The sequence below is a fragment of the Lepeophtheirus salmonis genome, chromosome 1 (assembly GCF_016086655.4).
Source record: "Lepeophtheirus salmonis chromosome 1, UVic_Lsal_1.4, whole genome shotgun sequence".
Taxonomy (NCBI): Eukaryota; Metazoa; Arthropoda; class Copepoda; order Siphonostomatoida; family Caligidae; genus Lepeophtheirus; species Lepeophtheirus salmonis.
The window spans coordinates 5,127,898-5,148,865 of NC_052131.2; the positions used below are offsets into that span (position 1 = coordinate 5,127,898).

At 33.5% G+C, this 20,968-nt stretch overlaps 1 long non-coding RNA gene across 1 annotated transcript; it reads right to left on the reverse strand.

Moving 5' to 3' along the window:
- Positions 1 to 17,686: 17,686 nt before the first annotated feature.
- On the reverse strand, positions 17,687 to 20,592 carry LOC121114813 (uncharacterized). The gene is made up of 2 exons (XR_005863346.2): positions 18,839 to 20,592; positions 17,687 to 18,773 (listed from the first exon to the last, which is right to left on the reverse strand). It is a non-coding gene; the product is annotated as an uncharacterized lncRNA (long non-coding RNA).
- Between the last annotated feature and the right edge of the window lie 376 nt (positions 20,593 to 20,968).

Below are 20,968 nucleotides of genomic sequence, written 5' to 3' on the forward strand. Positions count from 1 at the left end.
TAAAGCCTCTTCCTAAAGAATTCCTACTATTGCACCAATCAAATAACCCATCCATAATTTTTTAAATTTCACTGTGGCTTCAGATTCTTTGAATTTCCATTAGAATCATAAATGATCTTACAAGCAGCAAGACTATTTCTCACTAGTTTTATCATATGAACAAAACCCAGAAGGACAAAAATTCTTTTATCTGTAGTTGCTGGATTAGGGAACCATTGTCAAAAATTATCCAATTGTAAACTTGCCCCCAATATTGAAATCATGGAGAAGTGTGCCAATGGCCCATCATTTACCAAAGCTGCTACTATTATTACAACATAATGAATTTTTTGTATGCACAAAGTAACTAAGTTAGCCTTTTCCTCTCCAGAAGGACTATTTATGAGAAAATAGCCTATTGGCAATTTGTAGCTACTATGAATGCTGGTTACCATGAAAACAAGTGCATTTTGAGAAACAGAATCTGTACTTGTTCTAAGGTCCACATATCCATGATACCGTGTACCATCAAACTCTATGTGCTTTCTGATTGCTATTTCATCAATTACTTCCTAAAATAAATAAATATTTTGTACTTCAAGTTTCTATTAGTATTAGTGATATTATTTTTTACTCTAAATTAAATAATGACACAACATAAATTCCTTCACAGCTGAGATGTACTTTGAAGAATTAATCATAAATTTACCTTTTAAGGGACTCATCCTTAGGGAATCTGTCCTTATTGGTCATTTTATTAGCAAACTATTCACGTCTGATGAGTTACGTATTTTTAGTCCATCAAATACACCAGCCTTTTTTTTCTTTGTTGAAAGTTTTGGAAATTTCGATATAATTTATTTGAAGAATTCTCCATCATAGGGTAGAGCTTTGATAAATTGTTGAATGAGTCCTAGTTTTATGTGAAGAGGTGGGAAAATAAATTTATCCGTTCAACTGGCAACTCATTAATAATATTTTTATTTCCAGGGTTTAAATTTAGTCTCGGGCACAAATCAGTTTTAACACAATGTTAGTCTCTAACTCTGCTGTCCTGTAAACATAGAAAACAGGGATATTAAGTGTAACCAAGCTGTTGGGCAAGAAGGAAACATAGCATTTTGAGATCAACACAGATTATTCACTTGTATTTATTATATTGAATTAGTTCAAGAACTTTCTTAAGGTCCCGATACACTTCAAAAAGCATAAAAGAATGTCCAATGAGAATTGTACCAAAATATTTATATTGTGTTAAAGGACAAATTTTGAGCTATTCTTCAATAAGCTAGAAGTTATCATTCCTTTAGCAACCTAGGAATGTTGTGGCAATAAACAAGGGCCTTCTTACATTGAAAGTATTCCAAAAAATTGTTTTCTCATTTCATTCACTTAAGGGCTTAAGGATTTTTTTTTCACTAGGAGCTGAGATGCTTTTTTCCCTAATCACAAATTAAATTATTTAATTCTTGCTAGTCAAATTCTTTATGACCAACAAGATGTGTCTTCTAAAATTTCAAAGTCTGTATCATTTATTTCTTCAACGTTGCCTTGATTTTCTAGAAGGGATTTATATGTTGGTATCGGAATTTCATCAGAATAAGGGATGGGTCTGATTGTTGAACATAAATTTTGATAAACTATATGACTTTTATTTTTATTCGGTAATCCAAATGTCTTTAACAGACAGAAATAACAATCACAGAAATGATCTTTTAACGGCATTTTATTCAGTTTTCCTTCAATCCATCTACTTAAATTTACTTTAAAAGTTTAACACTATATAAGGTGCCCACGACTTATCTTGATTACTTATTGTCATTTTAAAATAGGGTAAGTAAAATAAATAGTAAATAGGCTTTGTTAAATAATTTATATTCTTCCTCTGACCTATAAATGTGTAATGACCACATATACAACGAAATAAGTTTGGATTATTTGATCACATATACGTATGGAAGTATTAGTTGAAGACATTTTGCAAAATGAAAATATTCGGGTCTTATGAAAATGAGGAGAAAATCAGTACATATAGCAGAGATCGTCAAGAAATTTATTGAAATAAAATGAAATTAACAAATACTTAGAGGTTAAATAATTCCAGATCATTTTCATGTCTTGATTAAGATTTTAAATTATCTGAACTATCAATATTTAAAAGATTATGATAAAAACTTGTATTTATATATCTACCAGAGAAAAAAAAAGAACACTAATTGACAAAGTATTAATAGCTATCTGTTTTCGAATTTTCAATGGGGCTATTGTTTTTAATATGTCTTAATGAGAGATCAATTCCGCTTATTAGTACCAAAAATGACTGCATTAAGGATTTATCTAATAACATATTACGTGGACCCGCTTCAAACTTGTCTAAAAAATAAAATTTTTATATATACTACTGGTAAATTAATCAATAGTCATTAAAAAGTACTCTTGTAAACTATAAAAATAACAATTCAATTACAGGTCCTGTAATTGTTACATTTATTTGTAACCGATAAAATATGTATGCTCAATTGGTTAATGTCAAGTTATACATCCTCTTCGAGACAATACAATTCTAATTGAATAAAGTGAATGACTTGATGTGATATATCTAATTATAATTAAGTAAAATATTAGGTATTATCTGAACAAATTTGAATATATTAAAGGATAACATTCAAAAATATTTGTGTAAATGGAGGTACAAATTATAAATATAAAAGTGTTTGTCATTTGCTTAGATTGATCTTTTAAGACGAAAATTTCTTTATGAATTAGGACAAAAAAAAAGAGACCCAAGATACTTTATCCTCAACAAGAGATGCTTGAATATACGGGAGTGTAACAGGATGAAAATTTATCTGAAGAAGAAAACCGAACATAATTATATTTAGATTATAATATATTTAGTAGAGCCGACTTTTTACATTGGTTGAAATCTATCCATCAATATGGAACAATGAATATATTCATCAGTTGAAACTATGACGGGATCCATTTACTTTCAGACTCAGATGAAATGCTCTAGATGTGAAATATATTGTTAATAATTTGTTAATTATATACTACAGCAATGAGAAGTTATAGCCATAAAACTAAAATATAATACAATTTGAAATTAAAATGCAATTTTACTTTGACAATTTTTAAAGCCTAAGATGTTCTCCAAGAATTAGGACCAAAGGAGGATACTTCTTACTTGATCATCCATCTCATCAAATGCTCTAAGTTTTATTCGGAAGTCCGTAATCTACGAGGGATGACGGGATGAAAATTCATCGGGGAAAAACTAAAAGGCTTCATAAGAGTGTAGACTCCTTGAGTAGATAATTTTAATATTCAAAATATACCTCATTCGTAATTAATAATTATTTTATTTGAATTTGTGCGAAGCGCGCTATTATGTGTATTACGGAGTATGACGTCATTATGAGGACAATGAAATCATAAACTATATAAGATAGTGTTGCATATTTGGTTGTATTCCCCCCCTTTATAAATGGGATCTCTCAAAAAATACCAAAGTCAACTAAAGACCTAGGAGATCCTGACTTTTTAAATAGGTATTTTTTTTAAATAAAAGATGCAATATTTTTCTATAATATGAGCTATGTTACTCCTTATCACTATAGTTGATGAATATGTTATAATAGTTCCAAGAAGAGTGTCGTTTTTCATCCTTTTTCATATTAAAAATAGAAATATGTCGAGTTCAGAAGAGGATACATAATAAATAAAACCCTTTATAATAATAAAAGACCTTTTAACCATCAGTTTTATTAGTTGTACTTCCATTTGGTGATTGTCGTAATGGGAAAAATGTCTCTGAACGATACTCGTTTCGAATTACTCTACTCTCAGATATTTCTGAAACCTGACGACCCAAAAAAAACTGATATCAGTTTTGGATTTTGCGCTCAAAGATAAATTATATTCTTGGCTTAATTTGGTGTTCCCCTCTACTAATCATTAATCAATAGGACATGAAAAAACAAAAATATATAATTTACCTACAAGGTGGCGTGATTTTCTGTAGCCTGGGCTAATTTAACTATCAAGGGATGGGCATCGAGCGAGTGCGTGTAAAAAGGGAGAGTGAGATTAAAGTTACAGTTTTGGATCACGTGATTCTACTCTAGAATTGAGAATCTTCTATATTTTAAATTACACTAGAACAGTTAGTATAAAAAGTAGTCCAAATTTTCAAATTTAGCAATACTTGATTAACATTGAGATCTCCTAAAATTTTTCCGTTAATTCGCTAATATGATATATTATACAATGAGTAATCCAAAATTAATGGATAACACTTAGAAAAAAATCTGTCTTTTACATACGCTACCTCAATACGGAAGTAACGGACCGGAATCAAAGATAATAAAGGGGACGATTGGATTGGGGGTACAATCATACATTACATCACCACCCAAGCACCAAAACTATGCAGGTGCTTCACCAGGTTTCGCTCCATGAATAGAAGCGTGTTGATGCGCTCCGTCCATAAGCAGGCAAGGACAAAGAATATATATGAAGAGTTAGAAGGGCAGTCCAGATGTCAAAAAGGCTGGTGTATTTGATGGACTAAAAATACGTAACTCATCAGAAGTGAATAGTTTGCTATTAAAATGACCAATAAGGACAGATTCCCTAAGGATGAGTCCCTTAAAAGGTAAATTTATGATTAATTCTTCAAAGTACATCTCAGCTGTGAAGGAATTTATGTTGTGTCATTATTTGATTTAAAGAGTGGATCCGAAACACCGGGAGGGCTAACTTTAAATCCTCTTAAACTGCAATTATATGTTTAAGTCACTTTGAGGCTCATTGTTACTGAACTCTCAGGGCTGAGCGACCTCGCCCAAAAGATTATGTCATTCCAAACATTTTGAATGGAATTAAAATTTAATACCAATGGCAATAATTCTTCTTACAATGTAGAAATTGTAATTTTAGTTATATCAATCATTAGGTATGACTAAAGGACTCAAAGGAAAGAACGGACATACAAAAAATCAAAAACAACAAAAATATGAAGGAAAGAAATAAGGTCAAATCATCTACAACTATTGCAACGACAATATTCCGCTATACAAGTTGATTACACGTTCTTCCCGAGAGTATCTCTGAATCTATTATTTTGAATAAACTTTTTCAGTCGGTCACGTTTACTCGAGAATCCAACTTATGTTTTAGTCATTATAAGAAGCGTGTATTATTCTGGAGAAACTACACTGGTGATTCCGAAATACCGAAGTCGAATGAAGTCCCTCACGTTGTAGGGCAGTTCAAAGTCTGCCCGTTCTGGCCGACCACACCTACAGCTTGGTTCTGTGTCATCGAAGCCCAGTTTCAATTATACCAAGTAAAGAAAGAATTGGAGAAGTATCATCATTTATTGTGTGCCATCGATGACAAAGTCCTCGACCCTTTTGATGATGAGAGCGAAGACACATTAAGTGCAACCCCTTACTCCGATCTGAAAGCAAAAGTCTTGGATGAGCACAAAATAGCCACCCAGGATAAAATTGAAAGGCTCTTCCAGCTCATTGAAGCGCCACATATACACCCTATTGATGAAATTGTGAGCCTGGCAAGGGATTACCTCTCAAATGTTCCCGATGTCCGTGAGGCTATAATCAAACAAATACTTATGAGGAGTCTCCTCGAAAGCAGAAGGGCTGGTTTATCGGTGTTGCGTCTTGACGAGGGAGAGGCACAAACTTATTTATAGTAGGAGAGATCCAGGATGACCGAGAGACATGACGAGAAGAAATGCGTGGAGGAGTAAAACACTTTTACAAGAACATCTGTCTTCTTATTAATACAAAAACCTTACTCTAATTTATTTAGAAAATACATGACTATTTATACTACGTAAAATACAGTACTTATAATACATACAAGAAAATACAAGAAGATAAGAACATGAAAGAAAATATGAAATACATAACAATCGGTCCAGTTCTCAGATCTTAGCTTGAATGATTTCATTAGGAACGTCAAATGTCAAACAACTATGGTTGAAGGCCCAGGCCTGATTCATTCTATCAAGAACTTAAGGTCCCATGCCCCAATTAAGGAGAAAAAGGAATGCTTCTACCACAGGAAATGGGGAAAAAAGACCATAATGTGCGAAACTCCTGAAATCTGTCCAAAGCTCATCACTCCAAAAACTAAGCAATTGTCGGGTCCTTATTCCGACGTTAAACATAAATTCACCTTCCATGGACTCACCTTTTAGAAATGTTCTTTTATTTATTTATAGTAATGTGATAAAATTCCTTGTCGATACCGTATCAGAGCGGTCGATCGTTCCGAGGGGCCTGGTCTCCGGGAGAATTAATCCAGTATCCCCCAAGCTCGTTGCCACGAATGGAACTCCTGTTAGAACTCATGGTTCTAGAAAATTATGTGTCAAATTTGACCCCGTGGGCCAGGTCCAGTGGGAATTTGTCGTGGCGGATATTGAGTATGGGATCGTTTGTGCCGATTTCTTGAGCCATTTCAAACTATCTGTAAAAATGGAACTAGGATTACTGCAACAGAACGAACTTACTTCTTCAGTGATAGAAAAAAGGTGCAACATTGCCAGGAAAATGCTAGCTTGATATCCCACTCCTCAGTCTGAGGAAGAATTCCGTCCAAAGCCACGTCTTGCAGTTCAGCACGAAATTTTCACAACGGGGAATCCCTGTTTTTCACGTACTCGCCCTCTAACTTCTGGAAAAGAGACTATAGTGAGGAAAGAAATTTCTAAACTATTGGCGGCTGGAATTATACGCAGGTCAAAATCCAATAAGTCTTCCCCAATTAATTTCGAACCAAAGCAGGATGGTTCATAGTGCATGTTTGGTGACTACCTACAGTTGAACACCCTAATCCTTCCAGATCGTTACCCGATGCCTCATATTCATGATTTTATAAGGAATAGCGGAGGCTGTAAATTCTTTATTAAATTGGATTTAAAGCGTACTTACTATAAGGTACCAATATCAAGCGAAGAAAAATGCAATAATGACGTGCGCAGGGCTTTATGAATTCCCAAGAATGCCCTTTGGACTACGCAACGCCTGTGATATTTTCCAAAGATTGACGGATTCCTTGTTTGGACATTTTGACTATCTCTTTCCCTATATCGACGACATCATGATAGCTTCTCATTCCATTCTCAACGAACATAATGACCACATCGAATAAGTACTTTCAATTTTAAAAGATAACGACCTGGCCTACAATATGGAAAAAAACAAGTTTTGCAGACCGGAGACCGAGTTCCTTGGGCACCAAATTAGTCAACAGGGTATCCGTCCCATTGAAGAAAAGCTTAAGCAAATCGGGATGCTTGATCGACCTGGTAAGGGCAAGGACCTTCACAAGTTCATTGGAATGGTCAATTGTTATCGCAGATTTATTCCTAGTCTGGGGGAGTTGTTAGCTCCTCTATATAAATTAATCCCTAAAGTTAAAATTTCCAAGATTCAGTGGACGGAAGAGGGTAACAAGGCTTTCTTCAAATGGCGAAGTACCCTCTCCAGCATTGCCACATTGAAGCATTATTCTTCGGACGGGGAGATTTTCCTTACGGTCGATGCATCTGACCAAACGATTGGAGGTGTTCTCGAGAAGCAAGATGGCCAGGAAGACTTCCTACCATTAGGGTTCTTTAGTAGAGCTCTGAACCCTACACAGAGGAGGTACTCTACATTTGAAAGAGAGCTCTTTGGTGTTAGAGAAGCCCTGCGTCACTTTCAATATTTTACTGAAGGACGTGTTGTAACTGTCTTTATGTACCATAATCCACTCATTGACAACCTCAAGGCTAGAAATCCTACGTGGTCTAACAAGGTGCACCGATATTTCGCAGAAGTGTCTGAGTATGGAACCACGTTACGATAAGTGGCAAAGACCATATACCTGCAGATTTTCTCCCTAGACTCAACAATATCCTAATCGACGTGGTGGATTGTGAAGAATTTTTGTCACTTCAGGGGCGAGAATGTGTGACCTTAGATGAAAACTGTCTAGATCGTGATGTGAATGGATTCAATGTAGTTTGTGACATCTTTAATCCTGTCCCTCGTCCAGTTGTACCACCGTCTTTGGTAACTAAAATTATTGCTAGAGTTTACTGTGAAAGTCACAGAGGGGCACCAGCCACAACAAGGAAAATAGCTTCCTCCTATTTTTGGGAGAATTTATAAGAAGATGTAAGAAAGTTCGTCTGTGATTGTAATACTTGTGCCAAGACGAAGATCACAACCCACGTGAACAAAAAGGCGTCAGTGGTTGATACGTCTAACAAGAAATTCTACCATGTCTATGTCGATTTAGTTGGCCCCTTCACCCAAGTAAATGGAATGAGATATTTGCTTACTATAATTGAGAGAAGGACTAGATGGCTAGAAGCAGTGCCTCTTTCGAATACTACTGCTCCAGTGATAGCGGATGCATTTCAAGTAGCGTGGGTGTCCCGATTTGGTGTCCCGTCTATAATAACTTTAGATTTAGGAAGACAATTTATCTCTGAAGTATGGAGGTACATGTGTAGTAATTTGGGTATAGAAAATAAATATACACCACCATATCATCCGCAATCCAATGGTTTGATTGAAAGAGCACACAGGACATTGGCGGAGGCTTTGAGGGCTCGTCTTTTGTAGAACGAGGAAAATTGGATAAAAGCACTGAACATGAACTTATTGGATCTGAGAACTACTCCTCGTACGGATTCCGGCGTTTCTCCTGCTCAAGAAGTTTAGGGCGAAGAAATTCGTTCTCGCTCTCTCCCTGATATGTTCGAAAGGGAGAAAACATTGAATAATAATTTCAGGACAAATCATCACTCTTCATTTAGCCAAGAGACTTCACCTGAAGAGAAAAAGTTGCGATTAGCCAAGAATGCCTTCATAATGAGTGCCCCAATCAGAAGACCTCTTGACGCTCCATATGAGGGTCCTTTCGAAATATTGGAGAAACATGATCACTATTATTTTAAACAGAAGAGGAATCCCTTCAAAACAGTCAATTAATCGCTTAAAAGTAGCTTATGTTTCCATTTAGTTTAGTATTTTGACATTTTTTATTACATTTATAATTTTATAATTGTTATTTTACCCGTGGTTTGTAATTTCAATCCGGGAAGGGAATAGTGTAGCGTTCAGCTATACAAGTTGATTCCATGTTCTTCCCGAGAGCATCTCTTAATCTATTATTTTGTATAAACTGTTTCAGTTGTTCACGTTTACTCTAGAATACAACTTATATTTTAGTAATCATAAGAAGCGTGTATTATTCTGGAGAAACTACATATTTATACATATAGTTGTTATTCTCTTATAATTCATAATATTTTTATTTTGTTTGATTATCTTTATTAAAGAATTTAATTTTTGTTAAACAAATATGAAGTATACATATAATTAAATATGCCAATTATCAAGATATGTGTTGCACAATTTCATGCATACTTGCAATTTTGCTAGCCCGAACATTGATCCTCATTCCTCCTTCCTCTGTTCGTCTCTTTCGAGAAAGTTTTGCAAACATCTTAACGCGAATTTGGCAATATTTTCTAATAATTTTTGTCTTAATATTATGACAATCGTGTAGGAATATATTTGTTACTTCTTTTTTCAATTATATCTTGCAGGATTTTTGTTATATTTTTTAAATCATTTATTTTTTAGCTTCAATAAAATTGCGAAATCGCTTCTCGGCTGTAATGAATCTACTTTCGAAGATTACAGCGGCATAAAAATTGGCCGGTATAATCTTTTAGATCAAGGAGTTTTGAATACGGGCCGCTATCATTAGTGTCCAAAATAACAAAACTAAGACAATCCAAACAAACAGACTGATATGTCTTAATTTGATTTAAAATATAGTCTATAATATAATATAAAACATCAGTTTGTTGTTCAGACAACGCAGTATCTTTTTATAGATGAGGAGTTAGTTCTTGAAGAAAAGATGAATTATCCGCTTAGTCGGATTTATTTTTTCTTTCTTTTAAATCATCTAAGAAATTGATTAAATATTCACCATCATTATATTGATGATTGGAAGATCCCTTTTCCTTCATGAACTGACTTAAAGCAATTACTCTTAGATTGTTTTGAGCCTCTAATGATGTTGGAGTTGTACTCTTGTACCTAATAAGGCTAAATAAATTTTCCACGGCATCTCTTCCTGTTAAAATGAATGAAAATCCTTCATAAAGGAGTTCCTCGTGCAACTAAAGGAGAGACGTTGTCGACAAAATGGCACCAGTTTGCCATGGCTTCCAATAACCTTTTTCCCTACATGACATTGACAAATGACTTCGATTACCTTTTTTAAAGTCTGAATAGTTTAATGATATTTGTCAAGATTTTGATGACTTAAAGCCATAATCGGTGAACGAGAGGTCATGAGTTCGAACCAGGAACGAATCAAATCAATAAATGCTTCTATTAATAAGATTGACCCATCAGACTCCTGGAGTGTCGAATATCTCAAGCCTGCACTTATTGCATGGGGGAAAAAAGTCATTGCATCAGCAACATTCATTTTAGAAAAGTGGCTGGGGTTTATGACACTTACAGAAAGCTTTGGAACAATTTTCAATTCCTGAACTTTTTCTAACTCTATTAGTTTTTGAAGATGTTTTACAAAAATAATATGGTTTGATAAATGTCTTTCTTCCCCAAAAAATAATGGCAAAATAATTTTAATATTGTTCAATAAAGATGTTCAAAGATTTTTTAGAACCTGAGGAACATCATTAAGAAAGTATAAATTTTCTTTCGGATTTGCTGGATGAGGGACGAAGTTGACAATTTCATTTTTTCTTCCAAAATTAACTAAAAAAAAATACCAATGGAACATTGCATGGTGTGATGGGCCCATATCTGTGTTAATTGATCTTGCACGTAGACCAATTTCAGAAGCTCTTATGACGACATCCTTTGTAATTTTTCCCAGTACAGACCTATTAACTGAATTTGGAGTAAAGAAATAACCAACAATTTTTTTTCCATCCACATGCAATTCCAGCGAGTATGATCACAATAATTTGTGTCTCATATTCGCTTGTGTGCTCTGGAAGAGTAACCTGTCCCATTGGACAGTCTAGCCGTTGATCATAGTCTTTAGACTTTTTCATGACTATTTCATCCATCAATAGTACACAATTTTTGTCTTTACACAAAAGGTCGTTATTTTAAACGTCAAAAACATCATTCAAAATACCGTTTTCAAATGAAATGCCTTCAGTGTCCTCAACGAGGCTATAGGAAATCCTTGATCAAGAAGAAATACATACCCTGATGAACCACAATCAAATCTGAAAAGTGTAATAAACCATTACAAACTCATAAGAAAGGACATAGCTTCAAAATAAGGCATAAAAGAATCGTAAATTCATTCATTCTATATATTTGTTAACCTTAATTTTAGTGCTTTTTTAACTGTTGGACTTGACCAATTGATTCTAAAGTTATTTCCTCTCTTGGAAAAACACCATTCAAGAACCCTTCAATATAGGTTTTGCGAAAAAACATGGGCCTAAAACAATACATATGATAAAAATAATATACTACTGTGTCATTTACAGATACCACCTTTTTCGATATCTTTTTACGGCTTTTTTTTAGTTGATAATATTAAAGCCTTGTTTCTGGCAAGTTTTGCTTGAAGAGGCTGTATTTTTACAGATAAAGATTTATTTCCCACTACTAAATTGATACAATTAGAGTACGTATGTTGAAACTTCAATACAGGGACTTCTTGTATAAAAATGTCTGATGAGAATGGGGTTTGAGCTTCTTGATCAGGATAGTCTTACTTATTTGATATCCCATGTGTTTTGGCATACCAATATTCTAACATTAGAATTATTTGCTTCCTTTGAAGTTCTTCTGCGTCTCTGTTTCGGTTAAACGGAAGCTTTGGTTTGTTTTTTATCTTAATATGTTCAAATAAAGTAGGAATTACATTATGTACCAAACGCCACCGTCCTTATGAAGACTCCCGCAGAAACATTGATTCTTCAAAGTAAGCACTAAGCGAATAATTTAAGTATGCATAATTGTAATATGGAACCCAGTGGCATCATTATAAAACAATCCATTAATTTAATTTTAACATCCCTCACATTGTAAAAAATGTTGATTATATTACTTGGCAAACTCTTGAGTCTTTGGTGGGAGTCTAATTCGCACGTTTGATGCCATTGATCCACAACTTCCTACGATTGATTTCTTTTGGAAAATTTAACATTTTCTTGGACGATGAGGCAGGAAACTTTTTAGTCAAAGTTGATCTATAATTACAATACACTGCCCTACACGTTACCATTATGAACAATATATTGTAATGAATAAGTATTGCCTCATTAAAACAAATATAGTGAAATTAAACTGACAAAATAGAACGTAAACTGATGGCAGATTACAATTTTAAGGTAATCAGCAAAGAGAAGAAAAAAACATGCTCTTCTTCTACTGATTGTCCACTCTTTCCCTTGAGTCCTTTAGGCCTGACGAATGGGGAGAAAAATTGCTACAAGAAACTCTGATAGGCAAAACGAGAAAATAAGGCAGCAATAATTATTAAAAAATCTTCAAAAAAATGTTGTTCTCCATCATTGTTATTCCTTTAGTGATGTTAAACACTCAAAAGGAAATGCCTGGAAAATGTTGAAAGAGTGGAGCACTTGCAAACAAAGCTAAAAGCCAATACTTACCAATCTAAGAAAAAGGTGAAGTCCATAAAGGTAAAAAAATAATATCACTAATACTAATAGAAACTTGAAGTACAAAATGTTTATTTATTTTATTATTATTTTAGGAAGTAATAGATGAATTGGCAATCAAAAAGCACATAGAGTTTGATGGTACACGGTATCATGGATATGTGGACCTTAGAACAAGTACAGATTCGGTTTCTCAAAATGCACTTGTTTTCATGGTAACCAGCATTCATAGTAGCTACAAATTGCCAAAAGACTATTTTCTCATAAATAGTCTATCTCGAGAGGAAAAGGCTAACTTAGTTACTTTGTGCATACAAAAAATTCATTATGTTGTAATAATAGTAGCAGCTTTGGTAAATGATGGGCCATTGGCACACTTCTCCATGATTTCAATATTGGGGGCAAGTTTACTATTGGATAATTTTTGACAATGGTTCCCTAATCCAGCAACTACAGATAAAAGAATTTTTGTCCTTCTGGGTTTTGTTCATATGATAAAACTAGTGAGAAATAGTCCTGCTGCTTGTAAGATCATTTATGATTCTAATGGAAATTCAAAGAATCTGAAGCCACAGTGAAATTTAAAAAATTATGGATGGGTTATTTGATTGGTGCAATAGTAGGAATTCTTTAGGAAGAGGCTTTAATGCACCATTAAAATGCTTCACTCAAGATTTTTGAAAGCCATTTGTTGAAGATAGTTTTGATTATATTAAGAATTTAAAAATTGATAGTTCGACATTTTTATACGGATCTAGGAAAAAGACTGGTTTCATTGGTTTCTGTGTGGCCATAAAGTCATTTATGGTATTTATAATACTTACATAAAGTCTGGTTAGCAGCAATATCTTTTGATTCACAAAATGTCCCAAGATCACCTAGAACTATTTTTTGGTGCTTTACGTTGCAGATTGGGACAAAATAATAATCCAAGAGCACGTCAATTTATGGTAAGTTTATAATATTTTGTGTTTCTATAATTAAAATTTAACATCACTTTAGGTAAGTTGTAAAAGGCTCCTTGTCCATCAGGGAGTCAAAGGAGGATAAGTAAACTGCTTGATTGTGGATGACGCTATTATGCTTGCTCCTGGCAACTTTAAGCAGATAGACTCTGGAGTTATTTCCTTAATTATGTAGTTAGACCTTCCTCCGCTTAAAGAAAAACATGATTAACGTGAGATTCCACATCCTTTACCTCCTACACTCTCTTTATTTAAGGAAGCTGTGATTAGTTATATCACTGGCATTGTTATCCTTTGTTGCATACCTTGCAAATCAGCTTTGACAAATTCATCCAAAGTTGATCACAGCAATTTAGCATTGACTAAAAGAAAAGATTTAGGAGGCCTTATCTCCCCTTTACAAGATACAATTGTTGTGTGTCATGAAAATGAGGGAGTCTATGTTCAATTGATATTAATGGACAAAGCTGCTATTTTTAATAAAAAATTAATTCATTTTTCAATTGCCAGCCAAGTACTAAAAAGTATTAGTGAAAAACAGAATTAAGTTTTTCATGTTCTTAATGAACACATGTTAGAAGGAAATCCAACAAACAATCCCATATTTGTATTGATCAAGAAGTTAGCATCAACTTATTCTAGTATCCGAATTTTTTATCAAGAGAGTTTTATAAAAACTTAAAATCAATAGTTGGACAACTATTGGCAATATTCAAGGGGTGAAGTCTGAAAAATCTATGAATTCTGTAGATGCATCTGTCATGTCCATATTAATTAATTAAAACTCAGAGTACTCTTGTAAATTCTGAGTATTCACCTCCAACGCTCGATAATATGTTGATATCTACAATTTAAATCATGGAAAGAAAATGCGTTTCAATGTAACTAGAACATTTCACTTCTAATTATGTTCTGGTAACATTGATGTTTTTCATCTTTTTGTATTTTGTATCTTTTAAGTATTGTAATTTGTTCGTTAATACAGTTAATATACTCGAGGTTGCGTAGATGTATAATTTTGTTCCGATAAATTAATTTATATATGAATTGACAATCGTATATTATTTATGGCGTCATTGCTATTAAATAAAGAAAGAGGATGACAAAAACATTAGCACAGCTGTTTCCTTGACCCTCTACTATGCAACCTCTTCATCAAAGCCACAGAGGATATACATATAGAGGTCGAGCTACAGGCAAGCGCTATTGTCAAATACGAGACAGTAACACCCCTAACATTCAGCTCTCGGAAGGAAGTATTCGCATGAAATTAATCTGCATAATGAATAGGTACATACATATACTTTATGAAATGACATTTGTACCCCGAATGTGGGAGGGGGGAAGGGGTGTTTTCGGGTACCGCCGATACTTGAAGAAACTACTAAGAGAAAAATGAGATCAAAAGGAATTATAGAAGTGGCCTAAAGGGAGCTGATCTGGTTTACACTGTTTATCAGTTTAATTCGACTCACTACCTGAATTTCTATTTATCAGTTAGAACGAACCCACCACATGGAAACATAATCCTCTAACAGGATGGGGCACCTGCCTACATATCTATCAAGACCCAAGCTCTTCTTAAGGTAAATTTTCACTTCACAGATAAAGAGATTCCCTGGCCCTGTAAAGCCCTAATACTAACCTATTGAAATACCCCATAGGCTGCATATCGAGTCCAAGGCGTGTCGTGTACACTGCCTCTAATATCAAGGGTCTCATTGAACTCTTTCAGTACATGAATGCTGGGATCAAATGAATAACTAAGGCGTGTTCCCCGCTTGGAGGTAATATTTCCTGGCGAAAAGTGTACATTTAGTACGTTTTCGTTTTTTGTACATAGCCCAACCTGTATTAAGGAGTCATGGTAGGGAAAATGAAAAAGTCACAGCCGGGGGCAGGTGAAATCTTAAACCGGATTTGTTAATTTGGAACAGTTCAAAAGTTAAAAATAGTGAATAAATGAATACAATAAATAATAAAATTTATGGGCAGTTTTGGACCAGTCTAAAAAACTAATAAGACTGCAGTCTAATCAGTCTGGTACGGACTAATTTACTCAGTTTTAGAACCTATTCTTAGAGTTTTTATGTTAACTATGTAATTTCAGCTGTTGAAGTTGTATCATTCATAGCTTTTTCAAAGAGACGAGATGCTTGAAGTTTAAAGTATGTCACAGAAAAACAAATACATTACTGAATACTCAAATCGATTGAAATCTAAATATGATTCTTCGCTAGGACTTAAAGGAATCTTTTCGTCTCTCTTCATTGCATCCATCCAGGGAGCACTATATACATGGAGTGTGCACGCCTTTTCTGGAAACACGTAGGTTAACATTGACATATTTCTACGTGAATATTTTTTTATTTTATCAGATTATGGTCATGGGTAGGGGTTTAATCAATTACTCCACCAAACGACTTCATATTTGAGAATCTATCTCATGTATTCACAATTGACATTTTTTTTTAATACAAAAAATCCTTCTATTTCGTTTCCTATCCTCAGTTTTCCTATTTCTTCAGAAAAAGTTCCAAGATGAGTTTCGAGGGACTCTCCTTATCTTGACTTAGATGTTAATGTAAAAGAAGTCCAAACCTCGGAATAGGTTTTGCTTAGTGGCAAAGGAACGACTCATGAAGAAAGTGAATTTTGTATGGTTTTTTCAAGAGAACAAGAATATAGTTCCTTCATGAATTTCTCCTTGGCACATAGTGACGAATGATTAACATAAGGACATTTCGAAAGTATATTAAGTGTCAATGATACATTTTACGATTTTGTGTTCATTATTATTCAATGAAGCATTATAATATTCCTTTCGAGAAATTGAATAATGATTTGTATACCTCTATAATGGCCAATTTTAAAGCATACTTTAATGATTTACATTCATTTATCATTCTATTATATTATTTTAATATTCTCACTTATCAGGAGCTTAATAAATACTCAACACTTGATATTTGATTTCTCGTATTAAACTCTTTACTTACAATTATGTAGTAAAAATTATTTTTATAGAGTTTATTTATGATTTAAAAAATTGAGACTGTTGAATATCAAATAAGAACCGTGTAAAAGTTTTACTTTATATATTTGTTAATATTTAAAGATTATTATAATTTCTACCCTTATTGGCACACTCAATTTTAGGTCTCAAATAGTCCAATGTATTTCCAATCAAAGATTTAGAGTAGGGGAGGTGGGTGTTAATGAATGAAAATGAGCAAATTCAATTTTAGCTAAACTTTTCTAGTTCTTCAACGGCCTTTTCTTTAATGAATATAATCAATATTTCTCATTTTGAAGAAAAAAAAGTCGTTATGAGTTAGGGTGTACAATGTACATAGATATGCGTTCAAAATCCCCATTACATAGTACAATACAAAGAATTCGGACTTATTTAGCATATACTTTTCTTTTAAAAGAAACCATACTTATCATTGCCAGTAAATCGCTCAATATAAATAATTTAATAAAATATAACAATCTTGGGCATGATTCAGAATGATTGGTTCCAGTTAATTTAATCTCAACTATCAATGTCCAGTAGAAAGATGACAGTATAAAACAAAAGTTTCCATTTCATTATAGTTTCAACCTTGTATGACTATCACCATCAAAGACATTTACAATTGTATTTAATGATAACTTTATCCCTAATCCTTAAAAACATTTCTGAACTTATTTTGTTACAATATGATCAATCTTCTGATCATAATCAAATCTTCAAATCCTTCAACATATGTCCTCTGTCGATTAAATCATTCGGTTAGTTTGGGAAGAACAATTACTTTTACAATTCTGTTTAAATTAATTGAAAGGCGGGAAGTTGGGAAATGTTTTCAAATCAACATACAGTTCCTTGATTTTAAGTATTTCATTTATTGTTTCAAAAATTTGTGGATGCTGCTAATCGTAAGAAAGATTATATTAAATAGACCTCTGATAATACGTGTCACTATTAGATAAATTAAGAGAAAATCTACCCCCTCAAATGATAATGCAAGCAAAACTCATTGGATTAGGCTTATATTTTGAGTAAAATAGTAAAACTTAAAGATTAAATTGCATAATCACGGCACAACGGTAAACCTCCACACCAAATTATGTGCAAATTCATATGACCGCCATGAACCATAATTCCTGTAGACCCTGTACTATAAGTTACATGTTGATCCATAGAATATATAAAATTTATCATCAATAATATAAATTCTTGATAAATATTTGGGGAAAAAAACCAGTAAAATTTGATTAAATGAACATTTATAAGAAAAATTAATTTTTGCATAGGGAGTGGAGGTGCTTGCCCGGATTCCCCCCTTTTTCTAGTGCACTTGAAATATACTTTGGCATCCGAAAACTAGGGCTATTATTGAATTTGTTTTTACCAGGCCCATGTTTGAATCCTCATCATCTCTTTCCTTATGCAATTCATCTTTCTTAAGCAAAACTATGTATAGTGTGGGAATCAAATATAACTTCAAATTATATCTAATCTTTGATATTGTTATAATATTCAAACAAGTAATCAAATACACTTAAATCATCTAATTTAAAATTAGACATTGATAAGCATGAGTCAAGAGCTTCTAATTCAGAAAAGCATGGAAATGAAATTTACAACAAAATATTAAAACATCAATATTTCCTTCCATAGTAGAAAATATCAGAGGGCACCGATTAACTTAGTATTTATATTTTTATAAAATGTTTGGAAATAAATTCTTGATAAATATTGTCGTTGCCTTTATTTATGAGCTAAAAAGCAATTATTCCTCAATAGCAATGATTTTGACTTTTGTCCAATCCAATCCTCATCCAAAACTATAAGAGCTCTTCACTTTCTACATGAGTAGTTCTTTAGTCAATATTCCAAGTTTTGGACTTATTTTACATTATCATCTAAGTGAAGATAAGGAGAGTTACTCGAAACTCATCTTGGAACTATTTATGAAGAAATAGGAAAGCTGAGGCTAGGAGACGAATAGAGGGATTCTTCTTGGTAAACAAACGTTCATTGTGAATACATAGATAGATTCCCAAATATGAAGTTGTTTGCTCAAGTAATTAATTAAATCACTACCCATGGCCATAATCTGATAAAATAAATAAAAAATTAACCATATAGAAATACTAAAGAGAATTGTCAATGTCAACCTACGTGTTTCCAGAAAAGGCGTGAACTCTCCATGTATATAGTGCTCCCTGGATGGATGCAGCGAAGAGCAACGAAAAGATACATTGGAGTACCGGCGAAGAATCAAAATTAGATTTCCATCGATTGGAGTAATCAGTAATGTATTTGTTTTTCTACGACGTAACAGTGGTAATTACCTTATAACGATACGGTTCGAACTGGTGAGTCAATCACACTGATTCGAATATTAAACCAATGAAACCACTCCAACAAAATCTGCATTTTCTCTTTTATCTAATTTATATACGGTTTTTTTTCTTGAAGGAGAAGAAAATTAATTCTTTAAGCGATGTACTTCCTGTATGGGAACTAGGTATGTGTGCTTAGTGCGGTGACACGCTTAAATCAGGTGCCGGTTAGAGCAGGTTTGACTGTATTTGTAAAGAAATAATGTCTGTCAAAATAGCTATACAGTCATTTGCAAAAGTTTAAGAACACCTAATTCAATAATAATCGATTTCTGGACGTGTATGAACGCATATCATACAAGTATGGCACGTGTCATGTTCCACTGGATCTAGCGCGTGTGTTTATCAAACTTTTGCCTAATGACGCTTGCATGAAAAGGTTTTGCTCGCATATTAGCTGTAATTGATATTCTTTAAAAATTGGCAAAAAAAACTACCTTTTCTGATGTTCAAAGAGCTAAAATAGTGACTTTATATGAGGGCGAAATTGTAGTCAAGATTTGTTGTAGCAAAACAGTTATTCACACTGCCATTAGTAAATTGCAAAATTTGGGGTTTAATCCGAAAAAACCAGGCTTTCAATCGTAAATGTTCACGAGAGATGAGACCATGATGAGGTTGACTGTTTCAAGATCTTCCTCTAGTTCCTGCAAAAAACAAAAATCAGTCTAATTTGATTCATTAAGGATGCAAAGTAAGTGTTATTTCATGTCGTTTGACGAAACAGGTCATATTTTCTTGTATTTTGTAATACATTTCTTTTATGCTAAAAATAAGAAAATATCTTAGGTGGTAATATACTTTTTCAAATAACTGTATTTGCTTAAAGCTTCGTCTCTGCGTTACCACATAACCACTAGCACAAAAGCTTACAGTTTATTTTTTTATTCTCAGCTGTTTATTTCCCCCTTTACGGCTCACTTTTTTCTAATTACACAGAAGTTTATGTTTATTTTCCTTTCATCAATTTTCATAAGTGACTCCTGCATGATTTAAAACAGCTGACCTTACCCATTATGAACTCAAAAAAGGTACTATATAGGAGGATTTGGACTTAAACATTTATTTATATCAATCAAGGGCCCTCGTTTAAAAATTCGTGTAATTTCATACCCTATCACTAAATCTTTCCTTTTTCTTTCAGACCATCGAGGTTGAGAGTGGATAAAAAGTTGGGCGTGATTATAAGCGTTCTACACAATTAGAAAAAAATAGACTCTTGTTTTTAAGCGATGAACACTTTTCAAGAAATATAAAATACCAATTTAATAATTGGGAAGAATGTGACTAACTTCTACAAACTGATTTTGGGCCTTTTTCTATTTCTTTTTGTAGAAAGAAAAATTGTATTATACAATAAAGCCAAGGACGTGATGTGACAAGTCTAATTTTTTTTCTACGGTCCTCTTATGTACAGTCTACCTAACCGAAATCTGAACACGCATAAAAATGTTAAAATGAGGATAAGGAGATGAGTTACAAGTTTGCAATTTCTAACGAGGTTCAATGATTTTATGAAGAAAACTTGCGTGTAACTTTTTTAATATTTTGCTTCAATTTAAATCCCTGGAACAAACAAAACGAAACAACCCTTTGCGCGGAAATAAATCCCTGGAGCATTGTTCACCAGTTGGGCACTACCTTGCAAGAGGTATGGGAGATATATGAGGTATATGGATCAAGTTGAAAGATTAAATTTTATAGTAAAAAAGAAATATTTCTTAAGTTTGGGGCTACAGATCCCCCAGTCCGTCTCCTGCGGACGCCCCTGAGTTATATACACCTTGTTAAACATTATTTCAAAATCTCAGTTACCCCTTGAAGTGCCTCCAAGTACCCCAACAGGTACGTATAGCCCAATTAAAGAACCACACGCATGTGGTGAGAGAAAATTGTTAACCTTGAT